The following is a 14,742-nucleotide window of genomic DNA, read 5'->3' on the forward strand; positions in this document are numbered from 1 at the left end:
GAAAAATATCAAGTAAATAACATTTTAGGTAGAATATGGATTTGGCATGAATTGTGACACCGGTACTCGAATGTGGAAAGTTTGGGAAACATGAATTTAGAGGTTGCTCAGACTCTTGTTGAACCAGTGATCTCTGAGACCCTTCCAAGGTTAACAATGTCTGATATTCTGGATGTACAGACAGTATAGGTCATAGGAGCTCAGCAAGTGCTAACATGGACAGGGAAGGCTTTGTGGGACACGATCTTGGTCTTAAAGAATGAGTAGGATTTAAGTGAAGATAAAGATGAAATCAGAGTTCTTCCAGGCAAAGAAAATAACATGAAGGTCAAACTAACCAAGGTATGCTTAAGGGCTAATAAGTTTGCTTGGTGGAAGCAAAGGATAGTGATAGAAAATAAAGGAAATCACCGGGCATGGTGGTTAACACCCGTAAGGCCAAGGTGGGAGGATCACTTGAGCCTAGGAGCTTGAGACCAGCCTCAGTAACATAGTGAGACCCCATTTCTAAAAAATAAAATAAAATAAAATAAATTTGGAAAATCTAAAAAATCTGAGGACTTTAGACTTAGTTGTGAGGGTATAGGGAGTCACAGAAAGTTCTTGAGCAGGTAAGTGACATGATGAAGGGACTCAGATCTTGAGCAGGTACCACTTGGTTTTTGGTGAAAATTTCCTCCTTGTCCAGCCTGAGACTGCTGACTAGTTCATTTATCTCTCAAATATTTATCAAAGGCTTCCCATGTACCAGGCACTGCCATGTGAATTCAGTGATGCACAAAAACATACTCCTCATCCTACAATCCTCTAGTGTGTGAGCCAGGCATTAAATGAAGTAACCATGCAAACATAAAATTCCAAGTGTCAATAAGTCCAACTAAAGAGGTGCTCCTGATGCCAGGAGTGCATATAGCAGTGGGGAGGCTTACCTGCCTTAGGAGTCAGGGCAAGGCTGTTCTGAGGAAGCCACAGCTGAGCTGATATTGAAAGGATAAGAGGCATTACATGGATGAAGAGAAGAGGGAAAAGCATTTCAGACAGGGAAAGCAGCATGCCCCAAAGCCCCGTGGCCTGCAGAGGAAAGCTGGGGGGATCAGGAGCCCCAGGAGGGCAGGAGGGGATCAGGGAAAAGGTCATTGTGGCTGGGTATCAGGGAACATGGTGTGAAGAGAGGCTGGAGCCCCGCAGGCTCTAGGAAGGTTTGGGAGTTTATCCTAGAAGAGAGGTGCCATTGAAAGGGCTGTGACATGGTCAGTTCAGTGTTTATTTACATTTCGAGACAGAATCTTGCTCTGTTGCCCAAGCTGGAGTGCAGTGACCAGATCACAGCTTACTGTAACCTCTACTCCTGGGCTCGAGTGATCCTCCTATCTCAGCCTCCTGAGTAGCCGGGACTACAGGCATGTGCCACCATGCCTGGCTAATTTTTTACTTTTTGTAGAGACAGGGTCTCACTATGTTGCTCAGGCTAGTCTCAAATTCCTGGGCTCAATAATCCTCCTGCCTCAGCCTCCCAAAAAGTGTTGGGATTACAGGTGTGAGCCACTGTGCCTGGCCCAGATTACTGTTTAAAATAATAATAATAATAATCAGGGCCGGGCGTGGTGGCTCACGCCTGTAATTCCAGCACTTTGAGAGGCCAAGGCAGGCGGATCACGAGGTTAACAGATCAAAACCATCCTGGCCAACATGGTGAAACCCTGTCTCTACTAAAAATACAAAAATTAGCTGGGCATGGTGGTGCATGCCTGTAATCCCAGCTACTTGGGAGGCTGAGGCAGGAGAATCGCTGCAACCCGGGAGGTGGAGGTTGCAGTGAGCCAAGCGTGCCATTGCACTCCAGCTTGGTGACAGAGCAAGACTCAGTCAAAAAAAAAAAAAAAAAAAATCAAACCTGGTACATGTGAGGAAGGCAGGGTGACATGTATTCATGTCTCTCTCTCTCAGGCAGCCCCAGAACATTCCAGACGCTGGAGATTGGGAGGCTGATCTGAAGAGAGTGTGCAGGAGGCTGAGGTGGGCCTGCAGTGGCAGCAGAGAAAAGCAAAGGGGACAGGGTGACTGTGAGGATCGGACAGAGTATAAGCTGGGCAGGGGCCAGAAGGGACCCATATGACCGGGGAGGGGCACATGAAGAGGCCACATGAGTAGGGTACTGCAAGCAGTGCGGGCAGAGGCTGGAGCCTGGAAGAGAAGGCAGGGCTGGAGTCACTCCCAGAGGCACAAAGCTGCGGCAGTAACTAAGTTTGCCCAGGAGAGGGCTCCACCTTGGCAAAATGGCTACGTCTGAATGACTCAAATGGTCTCTGAGGTCCCCTGGAGAAAAGATGTCCAAGGACGAGGCCTTGGGGAACTCCTGGCATGCTTGGAGGAAAAGGAGCCAGGGACAGTGGTTGAGGGCAAGCTGGAAGGGGATGGACCGAGCAAAGACACAAGGTTAGGAGCAGGAAGGGGACCAGGAAGAGCACAGAGCTGCAGTGACAGGGTTTGTAAGTGGGGACGGAGAAGGGACAGCCGCCTGGGTCATTGGCAAGCCTGGAGGCTCCGCAAGTCCAACCCCCCAGTCTGCAGGGGGCAGACACCATGCTTTGTTTTCACCTTCTCCTGGGTATGACGGGCGAGGCAGTGGTAGTAGAGGTTGGTGGAGGCCGGTGGGAGAACACTGACCAGGATGGCGGAACGAAGCTGACCTGAAAGTGAGGACCCCTCACTTGACCCCTACATCATCCCCCTTTTCTTTCTAAGCATCCCTGGGCTTTAGAAAAATAGAGAGACTGAGAAGAAAACTTCTCTCTAGAAGGAGCCAGACTTTAGGGGCGGGAGGGAGAAGAGAAGAGGAAACCTGAACAGGAACCCCATCGTGCTTTTCTTTTTTTTCTTTTTTTTTTTTTTGAGACAGAGTCTCACTCTGTCGCCCAGGTTGGAGTGCAGTGGCGAGATCTCGGCTCACTGCAAGCTCCGCCTTCCGGGTTCACGCCATTCTCCTGCCTCAGTGTCCCGAGTAGCTGGGACTACAGGCGCCCGCCACCACGCCCGGCTAATTTTTTGTATTTTTAGTAGAGATGGGGTTTCACCGTGTTAGCCAGGATGGTCTCGATCTCCTGACCTCGTGATCCGCCCGCCTCGGCCTCCCAAAGTGCTGGGATTACAGGCGTGAGCCACCACTCCTGGCCACCCAAAGTGCTGGGATTACAGGCGTGAGCCACCACTCCTGGCCACCCATCGTGCTTTTCAACATTTGTAAGCAGGCGGGGAATAAGGTAAGCTTGTGGACTCTGAGGCTCGTGTGCGCAGGCGCACATGCATGCAGGTACCCACATAGACCTGTGCTGACTTGAACACCTGCACTCACTGATTCACACGCGCATCCTCTTGAACACATGCTCACACAGCCCTCATTCACATGCCTCTTCCCTTGCCACGCACACATACTCATACTGGCATCCCTCCTAAACACATGTTCCCTCTTACCCTGCCACTCCCCAACCACATACACACACCCAGGAGAATCCTAGGAAGCTGTTCGCAATAGTCCTGGATCTCCAGGAATGTGTGTGATTACCCACGATGTGTGTGTATCTACGTAAGATGCAATTCAGAGGGGTGATGTGTGGGTGGGTGGGGATGGGGGATACCCCAAGATGTGATGTGTGTCTGTGAGGGGATGAATGTAGTAAAGTGTGCATTCATTCATTCTATCATTCACTCAACCAGGTTATGGAGGCGCCACCATGTCCCAAGCACTGCACTTGGTTAAACAGTGAACCACACAGACACTATCACTGCTCACAATCTGATGAGCTCCAGAGAAGACAGGCCCTGAGGACATAGCTGGGAAATGCCGTGAAGGGGGAATGCCATGTACTATGGGAGCTGGGAACAGGCAAAGTGACCCAGAGAATTTCCCAAGAACAGGGTGTGTACCTTAGTGAATGAGTATAGACACTGGTCTGGGGGGCGCCTCTGGGATGTGAGCTGCATGTCAGCAGGTTGGAAAGTATTTTGGTGGACATGAGGATTGGGAGGTATGGGGTGTGATATGTGCGTGTGTGTACAGCTGTGTGTGCATGGGAAGGAGTGAGGTGTGTGTCATTATCAGAATTATTGGAGCAAACAGGCTCTTTATTATGTGTATCATTTCCCTGCGTCCCATCGGTTCCCTCTGTGCAGGGGGAGTTGGAGTGGAACTAAACCAAATAGGGGATTTAGCAACTTCGAGAGGCTGTGGCAGAGCTTAAAGTGCTGCTGATAGATGGTGGTGGCAGGCATGGGAGAGAAGATGTCAGCAGCAGTGGAGAGGGAACAGAAGAGGGAATTTTGATTGGGCTGGGGGCAGGGACCAGTGTCTGGTGCCCACTTTCAGAGAGGAGGTCTGGGGACAAGTGCAGGAACTGGCCGTTCTCTGCAATAACCTGAGAGAAGAAAAGGGATGGGGAGAGGGAATGCCCAATACAGCTCAGTCCTGCCTGGGGCAGGGAGTTCGGGCCTGAGGGCGTGGCTGCGCAGCCTCTCTTCTTTTAGGGGTCTCATATAGGGACCCTTATATATGAGGTCCATATATTTCATGCATCTCATATGTGGAAAATGGCCCTGAAGTTTAGTGGAAATAAGTCATCTCAGTGTTGAGTTCAAATCTCGGCTCTGCAGTAGGGCCTTGGGCAAGTTACTTCTCAGAGTAGTGCAATAATTGGAGTAATAATATTTACTTTGCAGGGTTGTGGTGATCAGTAGTAACATATAAAAACTTTGGCACCTTGGAAGCACTCAATGAATGATGATGTTTTATTAAAGATATTGGATCTACTTTGGGAGGCTGAGACAGGCAGATCGCCGGAGTCCAGGAGTTCAAGACCAGCCTGGGCAACATGGTAAAACCGTCTCTACAAAAATAATAATAATTATTATTATTATTATAGGCCGGACATGGTGGCTCACACCTGTAATCCCAACACTTTGGGAGGCCGAGGCAGGTGGATCACTTAAGGTCAGGAGTTCGAGACTAGCCTGACCAACATGGTGAAACTCCAACTCTACTAAAAATTACAAAATTAGCTGGGCATGGTGGTGGGTGCCTGTAATCCCAGCTCCTTGGGAGGCTGAGGCAGGGGAATCACTTGAATCCCAGAGGCGGAGGTTACAGCGAGCCAAGATTGCACCATTGCACTCCTGCCTGAGCAACAAGAGTGAAACTCCATCTCAATAATAATAATACATAAATTAGCCGGGCATGGTGGTGTGCGCCTGTAGTCTGTTACTCAGGAGGCTGAGGTGGGAGGGTCGCTTGAGCCCTGGAGGTCGAGGCTGCAGTGAGCTGAGATTGCATCACTGCACTCCAGCCTGGGAGACAGAGACTCTGTCTCAAAAAAAGAAAGAAAAGGCTGGGCGCGGTGACTCATGCTTGTAATCCCAGCACTTTGGGAGGCCAAGGGGGGCGGATCACCTGACGTCAGGAGTTTGAGACCAGCCTGGCCAATGTGGTGAAACCCTGTCTCTACTAAAAATACAAAAGTTGCTGGGTGTGGTGGCGCATGCCTGTAATCCCAGCTACTCGGGAGGCTGAGGCAGGAGAATCGCTTGAACCCCGAAAGCAGAGGTTGCAGTGAGCCGAGGCCTCACCATTGCACTCCAGCCCAGGTGACAAGAGTGAAACTCTGTCTCAAAAAAAAGACATTGAATCTGTTCATAGATCTACATCATCTACCTGCCGATCAATCTACACGTCTCCCACCCTGTAAGATTAAAACCCAGCCTGTTCCTACCCAGGCTTGTGGGTACAGCTCCTTCTCCCTGCTCTGGGGCTGGAGAAATGTTTCTGAATAACAGTGTCTGTTTCTCTGGCTGCCCCTCCAAGCATGTTTCTGTCACCAGTTTCTTTTTTCTTCTCTCTTTTACTTTATTTTTTCCTGCTTAGCCAAGTAGAAAATAAGTGTAAAGAAGCAGGAGAAAGAAAACCTTTAATCCCACCACTCAGAGGCAATTATAAAAATTGCTAACATTTCTTCAGTGCCACTTTGTATCAAGTTTTGTATCCAAATGCTTCGGATGCTTTATTTCATTTCATCCTCACAATAACCCAGGGAAACTGGTACCATGATTATCCCCACTTAACAGAAGCTGAAGCATGGACGGTACCTTGCCCAAGATCATACAGCTAGTGAGTGATATAAGAAGGATGTGACTTGGGCAAATTCCACTTTCCTTCCAGTCTTTTAGCTATTCTGTCTTCTGAGGACTTTCCTGCTGGCTTCCTATAGCTTCTTGCTGTCTTAGTTGAGCCAGATCTCTAGCCTTTACTTTACAAATATTTATTGCTCACCTCCTCTGTCTTGGGCATCATGCTGGGCCCTGCTGGGAGGCAGGAGGCAGCTACAGAGAAGCTTTCCAGGGCCCAGCTGCCAGCAGTCCTTTAGAGCAAGGACCAGAGAACAAAATTATTGCCCAGGGATAAAGCAATGCAGAAGAAGCAGCAAGAGATGCTGCCAGCAGGGGCTTGGGAAGTAGGTTCCCTGAGGATTCTACTCTCAGCTGAGCCCTCACCTAATGCCCACTTCTCCCACCAACTCCCATCACTGCATTCTATCTCTTCCTGGGGCATGGCCTTGACACCCAAAGGACCTGAGACCCTGGATCCCACAGCCCTGGGGCTGCAGCAGGCCTGCAAGCTCATTCTCAGGATCATTGCAGCAGCCAAAATGCCTTTCTGCCCTCCATCCAGCCAATCCACCAGTGACCACATGAATCACCTAAAGCTGACTCCATTTCGTCCCTGTTCTGCTCAAAAGCCATGGCACTCAGTTAAGTAAGAACTTCTCAGCTGGCTGGCATTCAGAGAGGGTCTTGCTGATCTAAACTCAAACTGCCTTTGCAGCCTTCTTTCTGCTGCCCACCCAGCTCACAATTACACCCCAACTGGAAAACTCCTTCTCAACAGCTCTTCCTTATTAACACCCCACCTTTCCTTCAAGTCCTATAGGAAATGGCTCTTCCTACAAAACCTTTCCTGAACATCCTCCCCAAGCACAATGACCACCAGGCATATCTCTTCCTTTGAGGTCCATAGTCCTTTATACTCCTTCCTGGGCACTGATCTTAGGCTGCCTGATAGCATAATGTTTTTTATCTGTCAGGTTGTAGCATAATTATTTTTTAATTGAGGCATAACATGTACAGTAAAGTACAATAATCTGAAGTGAATTTTTTTTTAAGATGGCGTCTTGCTCTGTGGTCCAGGCTGGAGTGCAGTGGCATGATCTCTGCTCACTATAACCTCCACCCCCTTAGTTCAAGCAATTCTCCTGCCTCAGCCTCCCGAGTAGCTGGGACTACAGGCGCACGCCACCGTGCCCGGCTAATTTTTGTATTTTTGGTAGAGATGGGATTTCACCATGTTACCCAAGCTAGTCTCAAACTCCTGACCTCAGGTGATCTGCCTGCCTCAGCCTCCCAAAGTACTGGGATTACAGGCATGAGCCACCATACCCAGCCCTTAAGTGAATTTTAAATGAATTTTTATACACACACTGTAACCTCTAACCAGATGAAGATACAGCACATTTCTAGTGTCCCAGAAGGATCCTTTTGCCTCTTTCCCCAGGATCTCCTATTCTTTTTTTGAAATAACTTTTATTTTTAAATATGTATTTCTTTATTTAATTGAGACACCGTTTCATTCTGTCACTCAGGCTGGAGTGCAGTGGCGCAATCACAGCTCACCATAGCCTCGACCTCCCTGGTCAGCTCATCCTCCCACCTCAACCTCCCCAGTAGTTACGACTACAGGCGCATGCCACATGTAGTCACAGAGTTCCACCATGTTGCCCAGGCTAGTCTTGAACTCCTAGGCTCAAGCAATCCACTCACCTTGGTCTCCCAAAATGCTGAGATTACAGGCATGAGCAATTGCTAAAATAAGTTTTTATGCCTTAATAAATCCTTCATTGGAAAATCCAGTACCTCCTTTTTTTTTTTTTTTTTTTTTTTTTGAGACAGAGTCTCACTCTATCGCCCAGGCTGGAGTGCAGTGGTGTGACCTCGGCTCACTGCAAGCTCTTCCTCTCGGGTTCACACCATTCTCCTGCCTTAGCCTCCCAAGTAGCTAGGACTACAGGCGCCACCACCACTCCAGGCTAATTTTTGTTTGTATTTTTAGTGGAGACGGGGTTTCACTGTGTTAGCCAGGATGGTCTCGATCTCCTGACCTAGTGATCTGCCCGCCTCGTCCTCCCAAAGTGCTAGGATTACAGGCGTGAGCCACCACGCCCCGCCTTCAGTACCTCCTATTCTAATTTATATCATCATAGATTAATTTTCCTTGTTATTGGGCCAGGCACAGTGGCTCACGCCTGTAATTCCAGCAATTTGGGTTGCTGAGGCAGGCGGATCGCTTGAGCTCAGAAGTTGGAGACCAGCCTGGGTAACATGGCAAAACCCCATCTCTACAAAGTATACAAAAATTAGCCAGGCATGGTGGCGCAGGCCTGTAATCCCAACTACTTGGGAGGCTGGGGCATGAGAATTACTTGAACCCAGGAGGCAGAGGTTGCAGTGAGCCAAGATCACGCCACTGCACTCCAGTCTGGGCAATAGAGTAAGACTCTGTCTTGAAAAATATATATATATATTTTCCTTGTTATTGAAGCTTTTTTTTTTGAGACAAGGTCTCATTCTGTTGCCCAGGCTGGAGTGCAGTGGTATAATCGCAGCTCATTGCAGCCTTGACCTCCTGGGCTCAAGTGATCCTCCCACCTCTGCCTCCCCAAGTAGCTGGGACTACAGGTGTGTACCACCATGCCCAGCTAATTTTTCTGTGTTTTATTTTTTTTGTAGAGATGAGGTTTCACCATGTTGTCCAGGCTGGTATCAAACTCCAGGGCTCAAGCAATCTGCCTGCCTCAGCCTCCCAAAGTGCTGGGATTACCGGTGTGAGCTACCATATAGGGCCTTGTTATTGAAACTTAGATAAATGAAGCGTACAATATACACTCTTTTGTGTCCAACTTATTTCATGTAACATTGTATCTCTGAGATTTACCTACATTATTGCATTTTCCAATAGTCCGTTGTCTTTTCCTTGCTTTGTAGAATTCCACTGTGGAAATATACCAAAATGTACTTACCCATTCTATTATTGATAGACATTTGGGTTGTCCCAGTTTGGGGTTAGTACAAAATCAGCTGCTGTGACCATTTTTGTACTTGACTTTTGCTGAACATAAGTATTCATTCTCATGAGCATATATATGCAGGAGTAGATTTGCTGAGTTGTAGAATACACATATGTTAGCTTTAGTGGTTACTTCCAAAGAGTTGTCCAGAGATGCTACCAACTTACACTACCAGCAATGTATGTGAGTTATAGTTGCTCCAATATTTTCAGTCTTTTTATTATTTATTTATTTTTTGAGATAGAGTCTCACTGTGTCACCCAGGCTGGAGTGCAGTGGCACAATCTTGGCTTACTGAAACCTCCGCCTCCCGGGTTCAAGTGATTCTTGTGCCTCAGCCTCCCGAGTAGCTGGGATCACAGGCATATGCTACCACACCCAGCTAACTTTTGTATTTTTAGTAGAGATGGGGTTTCGCCATGTTGGCCAGGCTGCTCTCAAACTCCTGACCTCAGATGATCCCACTTTGGCCTCCCAAAGTGCTGGGATTACAGGCGTGAGCTACCATGCCCAGCCAATCTTTTTATTATTTATTTTTATTTATTTATTTATTCTGAGAGAGAGTCTTGCTCTGTCGCCCAGGCTGCTGGAGTGCAGTGGCACAATCTTGGCTCACTACAACCTCCGCCTTCTGAGTTCAAGCAATTCTCCTGCCTAAGCCTCCCAAGTAGCTGGGATTACAGACATGTGCCACCACACCCAGTTAATTTTTGTATTTTTTAGTGAGATGGGGTTTGACCATGTTGGCCAGGCTGGTCTTGAAGGCTTGGCCTCAAGTGATCCACCCTCCTTGGCCTCCCAAAGTGCTGGGATTACAGGCATGAGCCACCATGTCCCACCTAGCCCCCTGTTTTTTTTTTTTTTGAGATGAAGTTTTACTCTTATTGTCCAGGCTGGAGTGCAATGGTGTGATCTCGGCTCACCACAGCCTCTGCCTCCCAGGTTCAAGCGATTCTCCTGCCTTAGCCTCCGGAGTAGCAGGGATTACAGGCATGCACCACCATGCCCGGCTAATTTTATATTTTTAGTAGAGATGGGGTTTCTCCATGTTGGTCAGGCTGGTCTCAAACTCCCGACCTCAGGTGATCTGCCTGCCTTGGCCTCCCAAAGTGCTGGGATTACAGGTGTGATCCACTATGCCCAGCCCCCACCTAGCCTTTTTAATTTTAACCATTTCAGCAGATGTGATCATGATTTATTTATATTTTAAAATAATATTAATATTAATAATATTTACCACCTATTGGCACTAGAAATTTAGCATCCATTGCCTTTAATATTAACAACTCTAGAAAGTAGATATTTTTATCTCCATTTTACAAGCGAGGCTCTGGGTGACTAATAGTTGAACAAGGCGACATGGATGTAAGTCATAGAACCAGAACACCAATGCAGAATCCTCTGACAACAAAAGCCTGTTTGCCCCTTGCCTGCCACACAGTAGGGAGCAAGAGCCTTGTCTTTCTCCTCTGAGATGCTCCATAGTGCTTAAGTAAGAGCTTAAGAAGGCTGGTTATATTAAATGAATTGGTGTCCATGAAGAGGCTGTGCTCTTGCATCAGGGCAGGCCCATCCAGGTGGTCTAAATTCCAGCGACTAAGACTGTACTTTCAGGGATCATTTCTTTAGTTCATTACTAGATAAGTTTCTCTGAATATGTAGAGCACTGAATTATAGTAAATAGATTTTAAAATAAATAAGTAAATAAATTCCAGTGACTGACTAGATTTAGTTGCAATCAGGAGATCTTGTTTTTGGAAAGAAGGAAGGAAAGAAGGAGGGAAGAGACGAAAGAAGGAAAGAAAGGAGGGAAGGAAGGAAGGAAAGAAGGAAGGAAGGAAGGAAGGAAACACCACTGTTTGTTTGTCTGTTTGTTTGTTTGTTTTGAGATGGAGTCTTGCTCTGTCGCCCAGGCTGGAGTGCAGTAGCGCAATCTCAGCTCACTGCAACCTCCACCTCCCAGGTTCAAGCCATCCTCTTGCCTCAGCCTCCTGAGTAGCTGGGATTACAGCCACCCGCCACCATGCCCGGCTAATTTTTGTATTTTTAGTAGAGTTGGGGTTTCGCCATATTGGCCAGGCTGGCCTTGAACTCTTGAGTTCAGGTGACCTGCCCACGTCGGCCTCCCGAAGGTCTGGGATTACAGGCGTGAGCCACTGCACCCAGCCAAAACGCCGCTATTAATCAATTGGGCCTCAGTTTCCTCATGTGTAAAATGGAGATAATAATATTGCCCTGGCTAATGAGAGAATGAGAGGCAGTGCTTTACCGTTTGTAAATTTTAATTTGTAAATTGATAGAATTATTTAACCATAGCCACCATCTGTGGAACTTTCTAAAATATATGGATTCCAGGGACCCAGCCCTGAAGATCCAGATTGGCATGATCTAGGGTGGGGCCTGGGTATGTACATTTTTAAAAAGCTTCTCTGGGTGATTTCAGTGCTCAGCTAATGGTGAGAACAGCTGGGGTAAAAACATGTATGATCATCATTATTGTTTCAGTATGATCATCACTGTAGTTATCTTTTGGAGGATGAAAGTGGGGAAACACCCTTCAGGGAAGTCTATAAACACCTAGATCCATTGTAAGTCCTTAAATAAGGACCACCGTCACTGTCTTCGCTCCCTGGTCATCTCTGGCCTGGGGTTTCAGAGGCAGGTTCATAAGTGTGTGTGTATGTGTTTTCATGAATATGTGCTTGGAAAAGGCAATGAGAAGAAAGCAGATTATGAGGGGTTTCTATCTTGAGAGGAAGCTACTGGAACCAGGAAGAACAAGCAGTCTGATTCCTAGGGGCTCAGGCCTATGCACTTAACCATAAGAAACAAGCGAAAGTGGCCCCACTGAGCTCCATGAGGAGCATGGCTAATCCTGTCACTCTGATTTGCATGTAGGGATGGTCTGCTTGTGGGGATGGTCAGTTCCTGCAGACCCGTAACTGCTGAGCTCATGAAGAGCCCCCTGGGATCTGGCCTGAGAGTCCATCAGCCAACTCTCTTCCTCCTGTTAGTATTTTCCCCCATAACCTGGGTATCCCAGGGTACTGTCCATCTCTGAGAGGTTAGAGCATGGCAAAGACCAACCCACCAATTCCCCTCTACCCAGAGACCTCAGTTCCTGGGCCACTCTCTATCCAAGGCCACGAGGCCAAGTTCTAGGTCTCTTCCACTCTTTATACTCAGTAGGGGGGACCCTATGGGACTAAGCTAGGGTCCCTGCATGTCCTGGCATGGAGGTGGGAGTGAGTAGAGGGCTAGGGCTCAGAAAAGGATGTGGGAAGAGAAAAAGGGAAATAAAATAGAGGGCAGGATTAATGAAGTGGCTTCAAAAACTAATAGTGCATTTCCCAACATCTCCTCCTCTGACTCTCCCATCCCAAGGGAACCTGCCCACACCCCCAAAGCAGCCTGCCCAGCTCTCAGTCCACCTGCTAGGGTGGAAAGAGGCAGGAAGTCTCTCAAGGTGAGGGAGAGAACTCCCCTTCCTTTATACTCCGATCTCTGGAGATGAAACCCCAGGTCTCAGCCCCTCCTGTGAAGCACAGGCCCACCCCAACCCCTACCCAGCTTCGAAATAGCCAGTGGGAGGTGTATTAACTGGCGATGCTTTGGGGACAGCTCCCGCCATCCACAGCCCTGGCCATCTTAGTTTCTTTCAGCTCATCCCATCAAATGCCCTCCTTTCTCCCAGGCCTCCTCCCTAGAAGCTGACCTGGAGCTGGATTCCCAAATAAACAGTAACTAATTGGATTAGGAGCCGATAATACTGTTGACCTTTCTTAATGTCTACTGGCTGTCTTTCCACCACACTGAGGCTTAATTGTATGCAGTGGGGAGGAGGGTGGGGGACTTCCAGGAGTGAAATGTGACCCCTGTTAACCTCAGATAAAATGGGCTCAGCGTCTTCCCAACTGCCTGTCATCCCCCATGGAGCAGGAACACACACATGCTCCCTCTCTCATCAAATAATTACACAGATGATACACACATGCATAGGCATGCATACAGAGATGCAAACACACCCAGAGGCACATATGCATCTACACGTGGTGCACACATAACTTTGAACCTGGGTCATACATGTACACAAGTCACACTTGAATGATACACATACAAAATTACATACATGAAAGACAAGTATATGCATATACACAGATACAGATTTGCAAAATGCAAACACACAGATACATATCGATAAATATATATTATTGCACCCATGATGCAAATGCGTAATAGATGTATTCGCATATGTACACAAGATACATATGCAAGTAAAGATACACTGACATGCACACGTATGCATGATGCTTAAATAAATGAGCATGCAAAGTCCATGATACAAGTGCATACACACATATGCATGCTACGCATACCTTTGCACACCGATAGACGTCAGAGCCCCCACCACACACACACACACACACACACACACACAGGCAGTTTGCCCCATTCCACAGCCCATCTCCTTCCCAGTCTCTGCTGCTACCACTTTCTATTTGTTCCTGGGTTGTCTGGCTGTGTTTCTGGGATCCTGAGTATTATGGGTCTCTTGAAGTTCTGGCTCAGCCCCTCTGAGTGTCTCCTCCTCTCAGTATCTCTGGGGCCCTGTCCCCATGTGGATCTCTCTCATCCTGGGATGCTGAAGTGGAAAAGGACCTGGCTGCCACGGTGGTAGGGAGGGCATGAAAAGGGAAGAGATTAGAAGGGGAGGATGGGAGAGAAGGGCCAGAGAGGATGGAAAGGAAGGTCGGGGGAGAGGACCGGGAAAGAGGGGAGCGGGGAGCGAGGGGCGGGGGAGGGGCGCCTGCCTGCGCACAGCAGATGTTGCCGCTCCTCGGATGGAGCTGTTAATGTAAGTGGAGTTTCTGTAATGGTAATTAGGAGGGCCCTCATTACCCTGGCGGAGCCGGCTGAGAGCCGATAAAGCCGAGGGGGAGAAGGGCCGACATCAGGGTAATGGGGGAGCAGGGCCATTGAGGAGCTGGAGCCGAGCCGGGGACCGCTCCGCGCGCAGCTGGAGCCCGGCGAGAGGGCCGCGGAAGGGGGGTGCGAACCGGGGCCGGAGCCCGGGGAGGAGCCGGGAGGCAAGCGGCGAGGGGCACTGCGCGGCTGGGTCTGCCCCGGGGTTTCGCACTGCGCCGCGGGTCGAAGTACAGCGAGTTGGCCCTGACTGTCTGCAGGATGAGGGTGTCGAGGAGGGTTCCAGGCCAGCGTGCCTGCCTCACCTCCAGCTCGGGGTAAGGAGATCCACGGAGACCTCTGCGCCTAAACTCAGGTGGCCAGACAGAGTTGGGGCGGGAGGTGGGTATACGGAAAGGACACCCTTCCCCTCTATGGGCCCCGCCCGCTGTGCAAGGGTGGGGAACTAGCACCCTCGTCCAGCGTCTAGCTTGACCAAGACATGTACTGTAGAATAGCCAACACAAGAGTTGACGGCTCCAGAATGTCAGATCACACAGGAGAAGACCAGCCTTCAGGGTTGGAGGTAGAAGCCTCTTGACTCTTTGGATTGAAAGGAGACCAGTCACCCCTCCTGGGAGGACTCTCCCACCCATCCTCCCCTACATAGTAACCT

General features: G+C 48.7%; 1 pseudogene; it reads left to right on the forward strand.

The window, feature by feature from the left end:
* Positions 1 to 10,762: 10,762 nt before the first annotated feature.
* Positions 10,763 to 10,838, forward strand: LOC115936166 (uncharacterized; annotated as a pseudogene).
* Positions 10,839 to 14,742: the final 3,904 nt, after the last annotated feature.

The sequence above is a fragment of the Gorilla gorilla genome, chromosome 8 (assembly GCF_029281585.2).
Source record: "Gorilla gorilla gorilla isolate KB3781 chromosome 8, NHGRI_mGorGor1-v2.1_pri, whole genome shotgun sequence".
Lineage (NCBI taxonomy): Eukaryota > Metazoa > Chordata > Mammalia > Primates > Hominidae > Gorilla > Gorilla gorilla.